This window comes from Chiloscyllium punctatum, chromosome 20, assembly GCF_047496795.1.
Source record: "Chiloscyllium punctatum isolate Juve2018m chromosome 20, sChiPun1.3, whole genome shotgun sequence".
Taxonomy (NCBI): Eukaryota; Metazoa; Chordata; class Chondrichthyes; order Orectolobiformes; family Hemiscylliidae; genus Chiloscyllium; species Chiloscyllium punctatum.
Genome location: NC_092758.1, coordinates 84424660 through 84441266, shown reverse-complemented (window position 1 = coordinate 84441266; position 16607 = coordinate 84424660). Strand labels below are relative to the sequence as shown.

The following is a 16607-nucleotide window of genomic DNA, read 5'->3' as shown; positions in this document are numbered from 1 at the left end:
ATAAAGTAGGCCACATGAAATCACAGTGTTGGTGGGTTAGGGAAAGCACTTGGAAATCAAAAGTAGGAAAACAGGATAAACCAGTGAATTTTGTTGGAGTGGTAATAGAAAGCACAGTGGAGGCTAGAAAGTTGCACTAGAATATACAAGCTAGTTGGAGATTGGTTAAGGATGAAGTGTCAGATCTTCTTAAACCTGGATGTAGGTTTGCTTGCTGAGCTAGAAGGTTCGTTTTCAGACGTTTCGTCACCATATAACATCTCCAGTGAGCCTCCGGACAAAGCATTGCTAATGATTCCTGCTTTCTATTTATATTTTTGGGTTTCTTTGGGTTGGTGTTGTCATTTCCCATGGTGTTGTCATTTCCTGTCCATTTTTCCAGGGGGTGGTAAATAGGATCCAAGACAATGTGTTTGTTGATAGAGTTCCGGTTGGAATGACATGTTTTTATGAATTCTTGTGCGAAAAAGGACATCATTTCGACTGGGAAAACACATTCATCCTAGGACAAGCCAAACAGAGATACGCACGAGAATTCCTAGAAGCATGGCATTCTAACCAGAACTCTATCAACAAACACATTAACTTGGACCTGATTTACCACCCCCTGAGAAAAAGAACAGGGTATGACATGACCATAGGAAATGACATCTCCAACCCAAAGAAACCCACACATGTAAATAGAAAGCAGGAATCATAGCAATACTTCATCCAGAGGCTCACTGAGGATGTTACCTAGTATGGTGATGAAATATCTGGCATAAATCTTCCAGCTCAGCAAGCAAACCTGCATCCAGAACCTCAACTTGAGTTACAAATTTTCTCAAAACTCTTCTTAAACCATTTACTTGTGAAGGTAAAGTTTACTCGCATAGGCCAGGAGCAGCAGGTGAAGAGGTTACAATACTAAGATATACAGAATCACGTGAATCTTTGATGTTGAGAGATAAGGAGATCTGTAGCTCGGAAGGACTATTGCCAGAAAAAGTGCCCTTACGTGGAATTCACAGTGAGATGAAAAGTGCTACTTATGTAAATTGAGGTTACAGTGTCCAATGAAGAGTGGAGAAGTTATGGGAGTACTGGACAAAGTTTCAGTTCCAGGAATACAATTTGTCCTTGCTAATGATATAGCTGGGTCACAGGTAGGAGTGCTGCATACTGTGGTTGAAAAGCCAGTGGAAAATCAGGCAACTGAGGTATTACAGGAAACATAGCTAGGGAATTTTCCTGACTGGATAGTAATGAAGTCACAGTCAGCAGCTGAAACAGGAGGAGAGATCAAAGAGTACAGAAAAGAAGTTTGAAGTAGAATTATCAGACACCATGTTTGATCAAATGATTGTGACAAGGCAGGAACAGATAGAGGATAACGTGGAATCTTTTAGCTCAGAGAAATGAACTGAGTTACAGCAGAAGGATGAAAAACTGAAGCAATTCTTTCAAAAAGCATACATGGAAGAAGAATCTCAGTGTAACCTTGAGTGCTTTAATGAGGAAATGAAGACAATCATATATTCAGGCAGTTGAGAAATGGGTGGAAGTTCATCAAGTTGTATTACCAGTGGGTTATAGAAAGAAGGTATTGCAGGTAGTGCATGAATTCCCAGAAGGAGGTCATTGAGGGGTAAGAAAAACTCAAGCTAAAATACAAGAACATTGTTACTGGCCTGGACTGCGTAAGGATATAATTGACTTTTGCCAGTCATGTCATACTTGTCAGGTAGTTGGAAAACTACAGGCCGTAATAAAGTCTTTAATATCTATTCCTGCATTTGAGGAAACTTTTACAAGAGCCTTAATTGATTGCATAGGAACCCAACCTAAAACAAAAAAGTGGGGATCAGTATTTGTGAACAATAATGGATGGGTCCACTAGATTTCCAGAGAACATTCCATTACATAATCTCACAGCTAAAAGGATTGTCAAGAAGTTACTTGAATTTTTCAATAGACATGGGCTACTCACAGAGATACAATCAGATCAAGGGTCAGACTTTATATCAAAATTAATCAAGGAAGTTATGGACAGATCATGAACAAAATAATTCAAATCTATTGCTTACAATCCAGAATTGCAGGGAGTGCTAAAAAGGTAACATCAGATATTGAAGACCATGTTGAGGACTTACGGTCAAGACTATCCAGATGATTGGGATAAGAGAATTCCGTATGTCCTTTTTGCAATTCAAGATATACCAAATCAATCGACCAAATTCAGTCCGTTTGAATTAGTTTTCGGGCATGAGGTGAGACAACTACTAAACTTGATTAAGGAGAAACTGATGAGTCAGAATTCATAGACCACATAATTAGACTATGTGTCAAATTTTAGGGAACGGTTAAATAAAGTGGGGGAGTTGGCCAAACAGCATTTAAAAGTATCACAGCACACAATGAAACAGGAAGCAGACAAGAAATCAAAACAATGCAATTTTGCTATTGGAGATGAGGTATTAGTGTTACTTCCAGAGATAAGATAAGTTTACAAACTCGGTTAAGTGGACCTTATCATGTTGAAAGGAGGTTGAGTGAGGTGAATTACTTGATAAGGACTACAGACAGGAAGAAATCCCATAGACTGTGTCATGTGAATATGCTCAAAAGGTATTTTGATTCAGGGAGGAAAGCAAAAGAATAATGTGTTACTGGTTACAACACAGAGTGAAGAAGCAACTACAGAGGATTCTGAATTGGACATTCCTCAAATTAAATTGGCCAATTAGGAAGTTGTGAAAATTTGGGATATATTGTTGAGTTACCTTCCAGTGGAAAATAGAAATGACCTAAAAGAGTTATTGCTATTGCTTGGGGAGATATGTGGAAATAAGCTGGGCAGTACTATTCTAAGTATGCATGATATAGATATAGGAAATGCTGTTCCCATTAAGCAACATCCATATAGTCTTAGCCCTCTAAAGTTGGCACAGTTTCAAGAGGAGGTTAAATGCTTGCTTCAAGATGACATAATCAAAGTGAGTCATGGTGACTGGAGCTCACCCATAGTAATGGTGCCAAAACCAGATGGTACCCAATAGTTATATGTGGACTATTGCAAAGTCAATGCAGTTACAAAGTCTGTTTCATATCCTATTCCACATTTGGAAGACTGTTTTGAAAAGGTGGGACAAGCAACTTATGTTTCTAAGCTGGGCTTACTCGGGGGATACTGGCTAGCACCTTTATCTGAAAGAGCGAAGATAATTTCAGCTTTCATAATACCGAATGGAGTGTATCAATTTAAACTCATGCCATTTGGTATGCAAAATATGCCATCCATCCTTCAAAGACTAACCAGGAAGGTAATTTCCAGATTACCTAATTGTGTGGTTTATATCGATGACCTGGTGATTTTTAGTCACACTTTTAGATTAGATTAGATTACGTTACAGCATGGAAACAGGCCCTTCGGCCCAACAAGTCCACACCGACCTGCTGAAGCGCAACTCACCCAGATCCCTACATTTACCCCTTACCTAACACTACAGGCAATTTAGCATGGCCAATTCACCTGACCTGCACATCTTTGGACTGTGGGAGGAAACCCACGCAGACACGGGGAGAACGTGCAAACTCCACACAGATAGTTGCCTGAGGTGGGAATTGAACCCAGGTCTCAGGTGCTGTGAGGCAGCAGTGCTAACCACTGTGCCACTTGGAAGGAACATTTGCCGCATTTATCAGAATTACACAATTGAGGTTAGGGAGGTAGGCTTAGTGATAAACCTGGTTAAGAGTGAATTTTCAAAAGCCCATCACCTTCCTGGACCATGTTATCGGATATGAACAGATGGCTCCACATAATGTATAAACTAAGATTATTGGGGAATTTCCCATACCATCAACAAAAAGAGCCATAATACACTCCTGGGATTGACTGGGTTTATTAGAAACTCTTACTGAATTTTCGCAGTGTGGCTGCTCCACTCAATACATTACCAAAGAAAAACAGGGAGCTTCAGCAGATGGTCAGAAGGCATTTGACAGCCTGAAAGCTGTGTTCACCCACTGCCCCAGTATTAGCCACACATAATTACACAAAGCCATTCAAGGTGGCTATCGAAGCAATTGATATGTGTGTCAGTGATGTGCTCTTACAGGAAGACGACTAGAAGATAGAAAGACCTATCAGATATTTCTCCAGGAAATTAAGCCGGCAGTTTGTGGAGTCGATGGTCACTGTGACTTGGAAGTGCCAGTGTTGGACTGGGATGGACAAAGTTAAAAATCGCACAACACCAGGTTATAGGTTTATTTGGAAGCACTAGCTTTCGGAGTGCCGCTCCTTCATCAGGTGATTGTGGAGGTTAAGGTCATGCACACAATATGTATAGCCAAAGGAGTCCAATGTCATGGAGATGTAAACAATCATAGATTAAAACTTACATCTTTTCTAATGGGATATGCTGGTTTCTGTGCTTCGATATATAAATCCCAGAACTTCTTTTAAATTACATTCTCAACATAGGTCAGTTTTTTAAGCAATAGGTGAAGTCTGTCTGTGTCCCAGTGTTAGGTCAGACTGACAAACCCTCTGTATAGTTCCACAGAGTTTTACATGGATTCATGCAGTTTTTGAGCAAAATGAAATGTAATTCTGCAAAAACAAATTCACTTCACGAGCTTATATATGTGTGCATGTAGGGGTGACAGACCTGAGTGTGCGAGTGAGTGTGTGCGTGTGATGCAGTACACAGATTCTTTACTGTGTCACATCTCCATGTCACTGGACTCGTTTGACTATAAATTCTGTCAGTGTGATGTTAACCTTCTCAACCACCTGATGAAGGAACGGCGCTTTGAAAGCTTGTACTTCCTAATAAACCTGTTGGACTATAGCGTGGTGCTGTGTGAATTTTACCTTTGCCCAGGACGTTGAACATTCATCAGCAGAAATATTCAACAAATCAGCAGGAGACTTTGAACTTGGTGTTGGTGTTACAACATCTTAACTTTTATGTTGAAAACTGTGTTGCTGGAAAAGCGCAGCAGGTCAGACAGCATCCAAGGAGCAGGGGAATCGACGATTCGGGCATAAGCCCTTCTTCAGGAATGATTCCTCCAGCATTTGCAGTCCTCACTTTCTCCTAGTTGATTTTAACATTTATGTTCCCAGTAATGTGTCTGAAGCAATCTTATATACTAATCATAACCCACTAAAATGTTTGGAGGAATTTAAGGACCAAAAGTCCAGTCTGTTTAGATGGAGTCTATTGCTGCAGCCATTCAATTTGAAAATTATACATGTGGCAGAATGAGAAAACGTGATTGCTGACGCATTGTCGAGACTTGGATGAGAAATGGAGGTGTTTGGTAGCAGGAGCAAATGAATTGAAACAAAATGTAGTCGTGAATGTTTGCATGGTTATAGTCAATGTAATGTATATGTACTGTAGTGTATTAACAGTGTAAGACCAAAGGGTTTTAAAATGGAGCCATCTTTGTATATTAATGATTTTTTTAAGGGGGGAGGTGTGACGATGCTGCTCCTTTAACAGGTTATGTTGTCCTTGGTTTTTTGCAAGAGGGGTTATAAAGGCAGAGTGCCAATATGTCTGGAAGTGGCTAACGGATAAGTCAACAATCAGAGGAGGCTTGACCAGCTGCAATACTCCTGGAATATCCACTTTACTGCAGCCTTTTAAAGGTTAGGGTCTGGTCTATCTTCCAAAAAGATTTTGAGGGGGCCTGGCCTGGTCCATAATAACACACACAGGACAAATGCATCACTGGGTTAGATGCAGAGTATGCCTCTATCTCCACTTTCTCCATCCAAAACTCCCAGAGTCTGTGGAGAGATTGGTGTTAAATACCAAGCAAAGATCCCTCTATACTGTCCCCATTGAACACTCCCAGGACAGGTACAGCATGGGGTTACATATTAAAAGGTAGGACCCTGGGCTGTACGGATGATCAGAGGGTTTTGGTGTGTGTGTCCACAAATCCTTGAAGACAACAAGACAGGTAGATGATTTGGTTAAGAGACCAATCGAATGCATGTCTTAATTCATTCAGGCATTGAATATAAGAGGTGGGAGTTTATGATGGCGCTGTATACAAAGTTAGCTAGGCCTCAGCTGGAGGATTATTAACAGTTCTGCTGCCCACCCTATAGGAAGGATGTGCGAGTGCAGGAGAGGGTGCAGAGAATATTCACCAGGATGTTGCCTGGGCTGGATCGTTTCAGCTGCGAGGAGGGGTTGGATGGGCTGGGGTTGTTTTACTTAGAGCAGAGAAGGCTGAAGGAGTACCTGATTGAGGCCTACAAAATTGCAAGAGGCATAGACTGGCTCCAACTGGTTTAAATATTTTCCCTTCAAAGAAGGGTCAATTGTCAAGGGTCACATATTTAAGGTAAAGGGTAGGAGAAGGAGGTTTAAGGAGAAACTATTTCACCCAGACGGGGGTTGGTGTCTAGAGCTAGTGAAGGTGGGAACCATTGCAATGTTTAAGGAGTATTCAGGTGAATTCAGATCATTTACAAGGCTATGGACCAAGGGTTGGGAAATGGGATAAGAGTAAGTGGATGCTTGATGACTGACACAGACATGATGGGCTGAAGGGATTCTTTCAATGCTGTAATACTCCAAGACTCTACGTCTCACGATGCCTTTTATTTTCATGTTTGACCAGTCCTTTGCCACACACACTGTAAGGTCATAAAAAAAGGATCCCAAATCTGAGTTCAGTGGTATGACTGAGTCGTAGCCAAGATCTCCCTGCTGTAATGATGGAGGGGCTGGAATATTGTGGAGACCTTGCTCACCATAATGTCATGGACACAAGTTGTTCTTATGGTCATGCCAACCCACTGCCTTGCCTGGGCTACTCCTAGTGTTGATTGCCACTACCAACATCCTCTGGGCAGGAAGGGCAGGAAGCTATTGGTCTAAGATGCACTTCCTTGTCTAACTCAGAGAATTTGAGAAGATATAGTTGCATGCTTGTATTGAGTTATACTTTCCATTGATATAATGGACATTGTTACAGAGGTTTTGTGAAGCACCACATATTAAGTCTCACTCATTCAGAACCTTAAGTTGCTCTGCCTCCAAGTCATCATCACAGTAGGGTGGTGCTGAGGTCACTCTTCAGAACTAACCCTTTCATATCCTGATACATCATCTCCCTCCAACTTGATTATCTCTTACCAATATTATACATTTGTGCACAGAATTATTTTTATCTGATCCTCCCCCCTTCCCAGCCCCAGTCCTTGACCACCCTCTTCCCCTCCTACCCAAGATTCAGACTCTATAAATTCGGGCAATCTCTTGGTATTCTTTCGAAATACATTCTCTTCAGACATGGAAGACAGGTATTTTTCAAGATGGAAGACTGTACACTTTGATCCTCTTCCTGACAATCAATATTTGAAATTTACATCACATGGACAGGGTGGTTAAAAAGACATTTAGCACGCTAGCCTTCATTGCTTAGTCCTGTAAGGATTTGGGTCATCATGTCGATATTGTACAGGACGTTTGTGAAGCCTCTTCTGGAATACTGTGCCCTGTTCTGGTCACCCAGTTATCGGAAGGATATCATTAAGCTGTAGAGGGTTCAGGAGAGTTGTACCAGGATGTTGTTGGGTATGGAAGGTTTGAGTTATAAGGAAAGGCTGGATAGACTGAAGTGTAGGAGGTTGACAGGTGACCTTATACAGACTATAAAATCATGAGGGGTATAGACAGAGTTAATGGTAGTTGTCATTTCCCGAGGATGGGAGATTTCCAGAGCAAGGGGCACATTTTTAAGGTGAGAGGAGAGAGATTTAAAAAAGAGGCGAAAGTGAGGACTGCAGATGCTGGAGATTAGAGTCAAGAGTGGAGTGCTGGAAAAGCACAGCAGGTCAGGCAGCATCCGAGGAGCAGGAGAATCAATGTTTCAGGCAAAAGCCCTTCATCAGGAATGAATTAAAAGAGACATGAAGGGCAAATTTCTTACACAGAGGTGTCTCAGGTGTGGAATGAACTTTCTGAGGAAGTGGTGGATGGCACAATTACAACATTTAAAAGATATTTAGATAAGTACATGAATAGGAGAGGTTTGGAGGGATATGGGCCAGGAGCAGGCAGCTGGAACTAGTTTCGTTTCAGATTCTGTTCTGCATGGACTGGTGGAATGAAAGGTCTGTTTCCATGCTGGATTACTCTATGACTGCCTGTCCTTTGAAACTAGAGGATTTTTAGTGTCTTGGATTTCCTACACGAGGTTACTACACCCCGGCCAGGCCTACAAGCCTCATTCCTGATGAAGGGCTTCTGCCCAAAATGCCAACTTTCCTGCTCCTCGGATGCTGCCTGACCTGCTGTGTTTTTCCAGTGCCACACTCTTGACTGTGATGAGGGACTTGCAGATTTTATGCTCCAATACATCTGCTGCCTTTGTCATTATAGATGGTGGAAAGGTGCAGTCAAATGAATCTTGGTTATGTATGATGTACCACTGGCGCTGTGGTGGAAAGAATAAATAGTTACAGTAATGGATGGGCCACCAAACAAACAGGATCGAGGTAACTTTCTTCATTTTTGCTTGAGCTGCACTCTTTTAGGCAAATGGAGAGTGTTTCCCAGGGGAAAGGTTTGAGCAGTCAGGAGCTGAGCAAGTTATTGCAAAATCTCCTCTGATCTGATTTTACTGTTCTAGTATTTATGCCGTCTGCGCACCAAGGTTTCAGACAAGGATAACCCACATGATGTTGAGAATGAGGAACTTATACTTCATCCCCATTCATGGGCATGTGTTACAGAGGTAGACCACAGGTTGGGTGACCAATACATTCTGAGGAAATGCATCCATTGATGAGGGTTTTTAAATGACATGTAGTTTTCTTGAAAGATGGCACTCAAATGGCTTGGTCCTTGAGAAATTCGGAGATCGTGAGGACTACAGATGCTGGAGACTCAGAGTCAATAAAAGTGTGGGGTTGGAAAATGCACAGTAGGTTAGGCAACATACACGGAGCAGGAAATTCGACGTTTCGGGCAAAAGCCCTTCATCCAAATGGGAAATTAGACATGTATAAGGAAACAGTAAAGGCTGGATCTCTGGACTATGTGCCTTTATGTGGAGGAGAGAGAATATTTCCTCACCCAGTCACCATCACCTTCCTGGGCGATCTCTCCTGACTTAGCATCCTTTGACAATAATCCCAACCAGCCTCTCGATCAGTTTCTCTGCTTTGCTTTTCTGGGCTTCCTGAAGAAAGACTTATGCCCGAAATGTTGATTTTCCTGCTCCTTGGATGCTGCCTGACCTAGTGTGCTTTTCCAGCAACACATTTTCAGCTCTGATCTCCAGCATCTGCAGTCCTCACTTTCTCCTTGCTTTTCTGGGGCCAAGAAATAAAAGCAGCTATCGATGGGAATGAGCTGTCAGCTTAGCGGGCAGCCCAGAAGGTTCAGACATCTTCTTTAAGGAAGGAAACAACATTCCTTATCTCATCCAGTTTGTCGGAACTGTCACCAATTACAGCAAGGCTGGTGCACAACAGGAAGGGAACAGGCTCCTCAGTTACATAAAAAGCATTGAGCCAAGGGGAGGATTTAGATTAGATTACTTACAGTGTGGAAACAGGCCCTTCCGCCCAACAAGTCCACACCGACCCGCAACCCACCCATACCCCTAACCTAACACTACAGACAACTTTAGCATGGCAAATTCACCTAATTTGTACATCTTTGGACTGTGGGAGGAAACCGGAGCACCCGGAGGAAACCCACGAGAATATGCAAACTCCACACACTCAGTAGCCTGAGGCAGGAATTGAACCCGGGTCTCTGGCGCTGTGAGGCAGCATTGCTAACTACTGTGCTACCGTGCCAACTTGCGTGTTTATCACAGCCTCAGAAGTGCTGTTCTTCCATTGTGTCATCACTCATGGAATTTAAGATTTTAATCAATGTGTGTACAGCAAGATCCCACAAACCTCTATGAACCAAATAAGCAGATCATTCATTTCAGGCTCACTACCATCCTGGAGGAACAGCGTCTCACCTTCAGACTCTTACAACTCTCTGGACTCAGTATTGAGTTCAACACCTTCAGATTGTAAACCTACTCCCACTCCTTCCTTTTCTTTTAGCTTTACTTGTTACATTCTCTGTCACCATCTTCTCTTTCCCCTCCCCCCGACCCCAGTGGGCCTGTCTGTCATTTCCAGCCTGACAGTTAGACACACCATTCTTCTGCCATTCTCACAATCCGAGCACTTAACCCGCTTCATCAACACCCTTTCTCTCTTACACCTCAACGCCCCATTGCCTCACAAACGCTGCCCCTTTCATATTTCACGTCAACTCTGGTAAAGCTCTAACCTCTCGACCTGAAACATTAGCTTGCCCTCCCTTCCTGGATGCTACTTGACCTGCTGTGGTTTCCAACATTTTGTGCTTTCACCACTCTCCTTGCGAGACAATCAACATATACTCAATGTCAAACTTTGTTTGATAGGCTCCTGTGAAGTGATGTTTTACTCCGTTAAAGGGGCTATCCACACAGGAAGCTCGGAAGAACAGAGGGACCTTGAGGTGTTTGTCCACAGATCCCTAAAAGGGGCAGGACTGAAGTCTTAAGGGACACTGGCCTTTATCAATCGTGGAATAGATTATTGGAGTAGGGAGCTGGGGATAACTTTGATGAGGTCACAGCTGGAGTAATGCAGTCCGACTCACAAGGCTACAGGAAGGATGTGATTTCACTGGATGGGGGCTGCAGAGGAGATTCACCAAGACGTAGCCTGGGATGGAGCATCTTAGCTACGAAGAGAGGCTGGATAAGATCGGGCTGTCTTCTTTAGAGCAAAGAGGGCTGTGAGGGACCTGACTGAGGGGTTTACGATTATGAGGGGCATGGACTGGGATAGAAAGCACTTTAGCTGTAGGGTCAAAATGAAGGGGCCGTAGTTTTAAGATGAAAGGTCGATGGTGGAGGGAGTGGATACTTGTAGATGTGATGCCAATCAAGTGGTTTCCTTTGTCCTGGGTAGTTGAATTGAAATGAGTGAATGATCTTTATTGTCACGTACCCACATGAGTACAGTGAAAAGTTGACCAGTTTCCACTTCTGGCACCATCTTCAGGACAAAGGCACCTCGGTCCAGATTCCTCAGGACAATTTCTCAGGAAAAGAAAAATAAAGAAATACGAAGTCCAGCATTACAGATCCTCAGATGTACAAAATCACAACAATAAATCAGACAAATACAGAAATGAAAGGTTCAGAATAACAGTCCTTCCATAATAATGGAGTTAATCAAAAATAAATTTAAAAACAAAGAGAATTCAGGACAAAATCCACTGAGTCTGTTTCCCAGCTCTGGATTGAAGACTGAACCCACCCCCCCACCCCCCAGGCTCCCCCAAACCTGTGGGATGGCTGGGCTGGACCCCAGTAATGCTGAATATAAAACCACACGGTGTCACAGACTGGCTGAAGGAGATCCACACCGATGCCGATGGAAACAGCCTTCAAAGTGGATGACAGGACACTCAGGCCGATCCAGACCATCCATGCTGCTGCCAAGACCCTGCAGGAGCCTCAAGGGAAACCCTGGCCATTGGGATGAAGGGACGAGTCCCACCTCACCTTCAGCCGCCACCGAATCAGAGCCAGTGGAAGGAGCCACCAGTCCACAGCCACGAGGAACAGCCGGATCCACACCGCATTCTCCACTCTGGCAAACACCGTTCCCCCCCACCCCAGAACCACTGAGAGAAGGGAAGCTGAACTTGATGTTGAGTCAGTGCTAGGACCACCTTGACGATGCAGACACTGCCGGGAACCTGGACTTGTCTCCGCTGTGACCATCACGGGTCCGTGCCACTGGGCTGACTCACCGCGGCTGATGCCAACACCACGACCGAACTCCTCACCAAGAGGTGAGTAAAATAAAATAAAAGAGAGAGAGAAGTGAAGAGATGGAAAGAAACACAGACAGAGCAGATAAATCCCAGACTCAGAATCCCCTCTGTGTCAAACCTCTTGAGTGCTATTGGAGCTGCCCCATCCACAGCAAGTGGGGAATATTCCATCACACTCCTGCCTTGTGCCTTGTCGATGGTGGACAGGCTTTGGGAGGGTGGTCAGGAGGTGAGTTAATTGCTGCAGTATTCCTCACCCCTGACCAGTTCCTGTCATGACGATCTTCATATGGTGAGTTTCTGGTCAATGATAACCCCAAAGACATAGATAGTGAAGGATTCAGTGATGACAACGCCATTGAATGTCATGAGGTGATGGTTTGATCGTCTCTTATTGGAGATGGTCATTACCTGGTATTTGTGTGGCGCAAGTGATAGAGTCATAGAGTCATACAGCACCGAAACAGACCCCTTTCAGTCAGGTTGAATTTGTCCTACTTTGCCATGCGATGGAAAACCTCACAACATCTAAAATGTACATGGATGAACACTTGATATGACTTAACATTCCTGGCTATGGGTCAAGTGGTGAATGTATAGATGGGTTGGCACAGGCCAGATGGGCTGAATGGTCTTTTTTCTGCTGTATGATTCTGTGACATGGAACTTGTTTTTGTTGCTGTTGTTGTTTTGGGCACCTGTTACAGACTGTTGCTGCGTTGCCATGTTTGTAGGCTCACCCTGATTTTATTTACATTAACTACTTTCTATTTTCTGCTTCTGGTTTGTGGGACGTGTGTGTTGGTGTTGTCATGTAGAATTATATAGAATCCCTACAGTGTGAAAACAGGCCATTTGGCCCCACACTAACCCTCTGAAGAGTATCCAACCTTGACCCATTCCCTTACCTTATTGCTCTACATTTTTACTGACTAATGCCCTTTACCCACACATCTCTGGACACTCTGAGCAATTTAGAATCGAAAGTGGGGTGCTGGAAAAGCCCAGCAAGTCAGGCAGCATCTGAGGAGCAGGAGAATCAACGTCTTGGGGAAAGAGCCCTTCATCAGGAATGAACCCATCATGTCGATTCTCCTGCTCCTTGGATGCTGCTTGACCTGCTGTGCCTTTCCAACACCACATTCTCAACTCTGATTTCCAACATCTGCAGTCCTCACTTTCCACTATGGACAATTTAGCATGGCCAATTCACCTAACCTGTACATCTTTGAACTGTGGGAGGAAACCAGAGCACCTGGAGAACCTGTTACAGACTATTACTGCGTTGCCATGTTTGTAGGCTCACCCTGATTACTTTTTAAAGGAGGCTTATTTACATTAACTACTTCCTATTTTCTGCTTCTGGTTTGTGAGCCGTGTGTGTTGGTGTTGTCATGTCTTCTAGAACTTGGGTTCCTACTGCCCTCATTCACTGCAGCCCTTTTCCTCCGGTGTCACAGAGCGAACGAGAACATAGTCTGACTTGCCAGAACTCGTCGATTTAGCAGCAGCTTTGTGCTGAAGAAGGTTGGTTAAAGTGGAAGGTAGGAACATGTTTATTTTTGTATTCAGATGAAGTCAGTAGAAGTTGAGGCTGTGTAAAGCGTATATTTAAACTGAATGAATATGATGTCATATTTTTGACATCAGTAAATTTTGAATAAAAAATCTTTTGCTATGACTGAAATGATGTAGAAGGGGAATTAATTTTAAAAGAATTTCAAAGACGCTACTAATTAACACTAAATATAAAATAAAGAACGATGATTAGAAGATTAACACTTCAAATAATTGGCAAAATAATCAGAGAACAAACAGCGAAATTATCTGTTTGGAAATGTACTGCCTGAAAGGATTGGACCATCAGATTCAAAAGTGAACTTTAATATTGACTGTAGATCAGAAGAATGTAAAATATGAAGGAATGAAGTGTGGATTTGCTTGCTCCTTCGAAGATCTTGATGGGTTGAATATTCTGTGAAATCTTGATGGTCGTTTTGGGTTTTCAGATCGAAAATCCTTCCAAGGAGATTGTTTTGTGAGGGGAGCGATGTTGGAAGGCCTTTAAGGGAGAGAGAGAGAGAGAGAGAGACATTAGTAACTGTCAGTGTGAAAGACACTAGCAGCTAGTGAATGAAGAAAAGTTTCTGTTCTGCCAACTGCAGCTGGTGGTCTGGTGTGAGCGTTATCAACATTGCCCTGCAACACTTTGACCAAAACCTTTACCTGCTCCATCTTCCATCAAACGCTCGCTGGATTGGAAATTGCTGGAGATCCTGTATTTTCTTTATTCAGTATAGATTCCAGCATCTGCTGTAATTTGCTCCGACGCATTGGGTTGGACTGAGCTTGTAACTATTCAGCAAATTTGTGAACAGGAATAGAATTGTAACCTCTCTCCAGTACTCCCCCTCCCACTCTGCCGAGGACATGGAGGTCCTGGGCCTCCTTCACCGCCGCTCCCTCACCACCAGACGCCTGGAGGAAGAACACCTCATCTTCCGCCTCGGAACACTTCAACCCCAGGGCATCAATGTGGACTTCAACAGCTTCCTCATTTCCCCTTCCCCCACCTCATCCTAGTTTCAAACTTGCAGCTCAGTTACTGACTCCTTGACTTGTCCGACCTGCCTATCTTCTTTTCCACCTTTCCACTCCACCCTCTCCTCCTTGACCTATCACCTTCATCTCCTCCCCCACTCACCCATTGTACTCTATGCTACTCTCTCCCCACCCCCACCCTCCTCTAGCTTATCTCTCCATGCTTCAGGCTCACTGCCTTTATTCCTGATGAAGGGCTTTTGCCCGAAACGTCGATTTCGCTGCTCGTTGGATGCTACCTGAACTGCTGTGTTCTTCCAGCACCACTAATCCAGGATTTGGTTTTCAGCATCTGCAGTCATTGTTTTTACCTAGAATCGTATCGTGTCATCTCTCCACAAAGCTAGGGCTGTGGTTTTGGGTTCCTGAGTTGCTTCTAACCCAGCTTCTGCTTGTGCAACCCATGCAGAGTCTCATGTTGATCGTAATCCTGGGACATGTCTGCCCATGGCGTGAGACGATTCTGACATCAACCAACCATTCAGGATAACTTGACACACTTCTCACAAACCTGCCCCGTGTAAACCCACTGAACATTGTGTAGTCTTCCTTAGCTGAGCAAGCATTAACGAGCTTTAAGGTCTCCCACCCAGTGCTATCCAAAGGTCCAATCTTCAATGGAAGGTGGTGATGTAAGAGATAATTCACTGGATCAGTAATCCAGAAACCGCGGTTGATATTCTAGGGACACGGGTTTAAATCACATCAGGGTAGCTGATGCAATTTAATATTTAATAACTTTTAATACAATTATAAATTTGCAATATTGCTCTACACCCACTAACGTTGCCATGAAACTATTACTGATCCTTGTAGAATACCCATCAGGTTCATTAACATCATTAAGGGAAGGAAATCTGCTGTCCTTAACATGTCTAGCTTACACTTAACTCCAAACGGAGGAGGTATTGGTGTTGCTGTAGTGTCACCAGACTAGCAATCCGGAACCACTGGCTAATGTCCCGGGGACACAGGCTCAAATCCCATTGTTGGCACAAGGTGAAATTTGAAACTGATCAAACATCCAGTGTTAAAACTTTGGCTTCATAGAGATGTACAGCACAGAAACAGACCCTTCACTTCAAGTCATCCGTGCCAACCAGATATTCTAAATTTAACTTGTCCCATTTGGCCAATTCCCTCTTAACCTTTCCTATTCATGACCCCATCCAGGTGCCTTTAAATGTTGTAATTGTACCAGCCTCCACCACCTCCTCATGCACCACCCTCTGGGAATAAACATTGCCCCTTTTAAATCTTTCCCCTCCCACCTCTCATGGCAACTGTGTAATCACTTCTGGTTGTTGTAAATTCCCATCTGGTTTATTAATGCCCTTTAGGAAAGTAAATCAGTCATCCTTACCCAGTGTGGCCTACATGTGACTCCAGACTCACAGCAAGTTAGTCGACTCTTAACTGCCCTCTGGGCAATTAGGGATAGGCAATAAATAGCCACATCCCATGAATGAATATACAAAAAGAATCTTCTGTAATGTGGTTTACGCGTAATTATCCTTTGAAATGCCCTATCAAGCTGTTCAGTCATCTTGCCAACCAAGCCCATATCCCAGGAAAGAGAAAGAAATCCGTTCTGTTGTAGAGGTGTTTTTGGTTTCACTCTGTTGTGGCAAGTCTTGTAGCTCACCGTGTTCAGAAGACATAAGGCGAGTTGCAGCATGTGTTGAAGAGGATCAGAGGGGCTGTGTACCTGAGTGTGCATGCTGTATATGCGATGTAATTGCTATGCCTCCAGCTCAGTCGCATAACTCAGAAACCGAGCTGAGCAGGTACAGACAGGAACCTCTGCAAAAACTGAGAGAGGAAGAGGAGTGAGGGTAAATGCTGATCAATCTGCAAAGGCGTACTGAGGGAGAACTTGGTACATTTCCAATCTTGCCGCCTCCCTCCCCCAGGCCATTGCCCCCCCTCCCCAACTTGGTGCGATGCCTCAGGTGACACGGGTTCAATGAGGAGGTTGGCCATGGGCTGGTGTCCCACACCGAACAGGGATCATCAAGGTCACAGTGGTATGGAACTAGGAGTAGCGTGTAGACCATATCATGGAACACCAGCAGCTACAGAGCTTTGGGAAGGAAACAAAATCCGTCCAAATGGTCCGACTGAATGATTTTCTCCCTGGAC

The 16607-nt window shown here is 43.7% G+C and overlaps 1 protein-coding gene across 1 annotated transcript in view; it reads left to right on the top strand.

Moving 5' to 3' along the window:
- The first annotated feature begins 13300 nt into the window (after positions 1–13300).
- LOC140491812 (B-cell receptor CD22-like) overlaps positions 13301–16607 on the top strand; it is a 67442-nt gene continuing 64135 nt past the window's right edge. The window contains exon 1 of the mRNA XM_072590209.1: positions 13301–13408. The gene's annotated coding sequence lies outside the window, so the exon portion shown is untranslated. The remainder of the gene's footprint in view (positions 13409–16607) is intronic.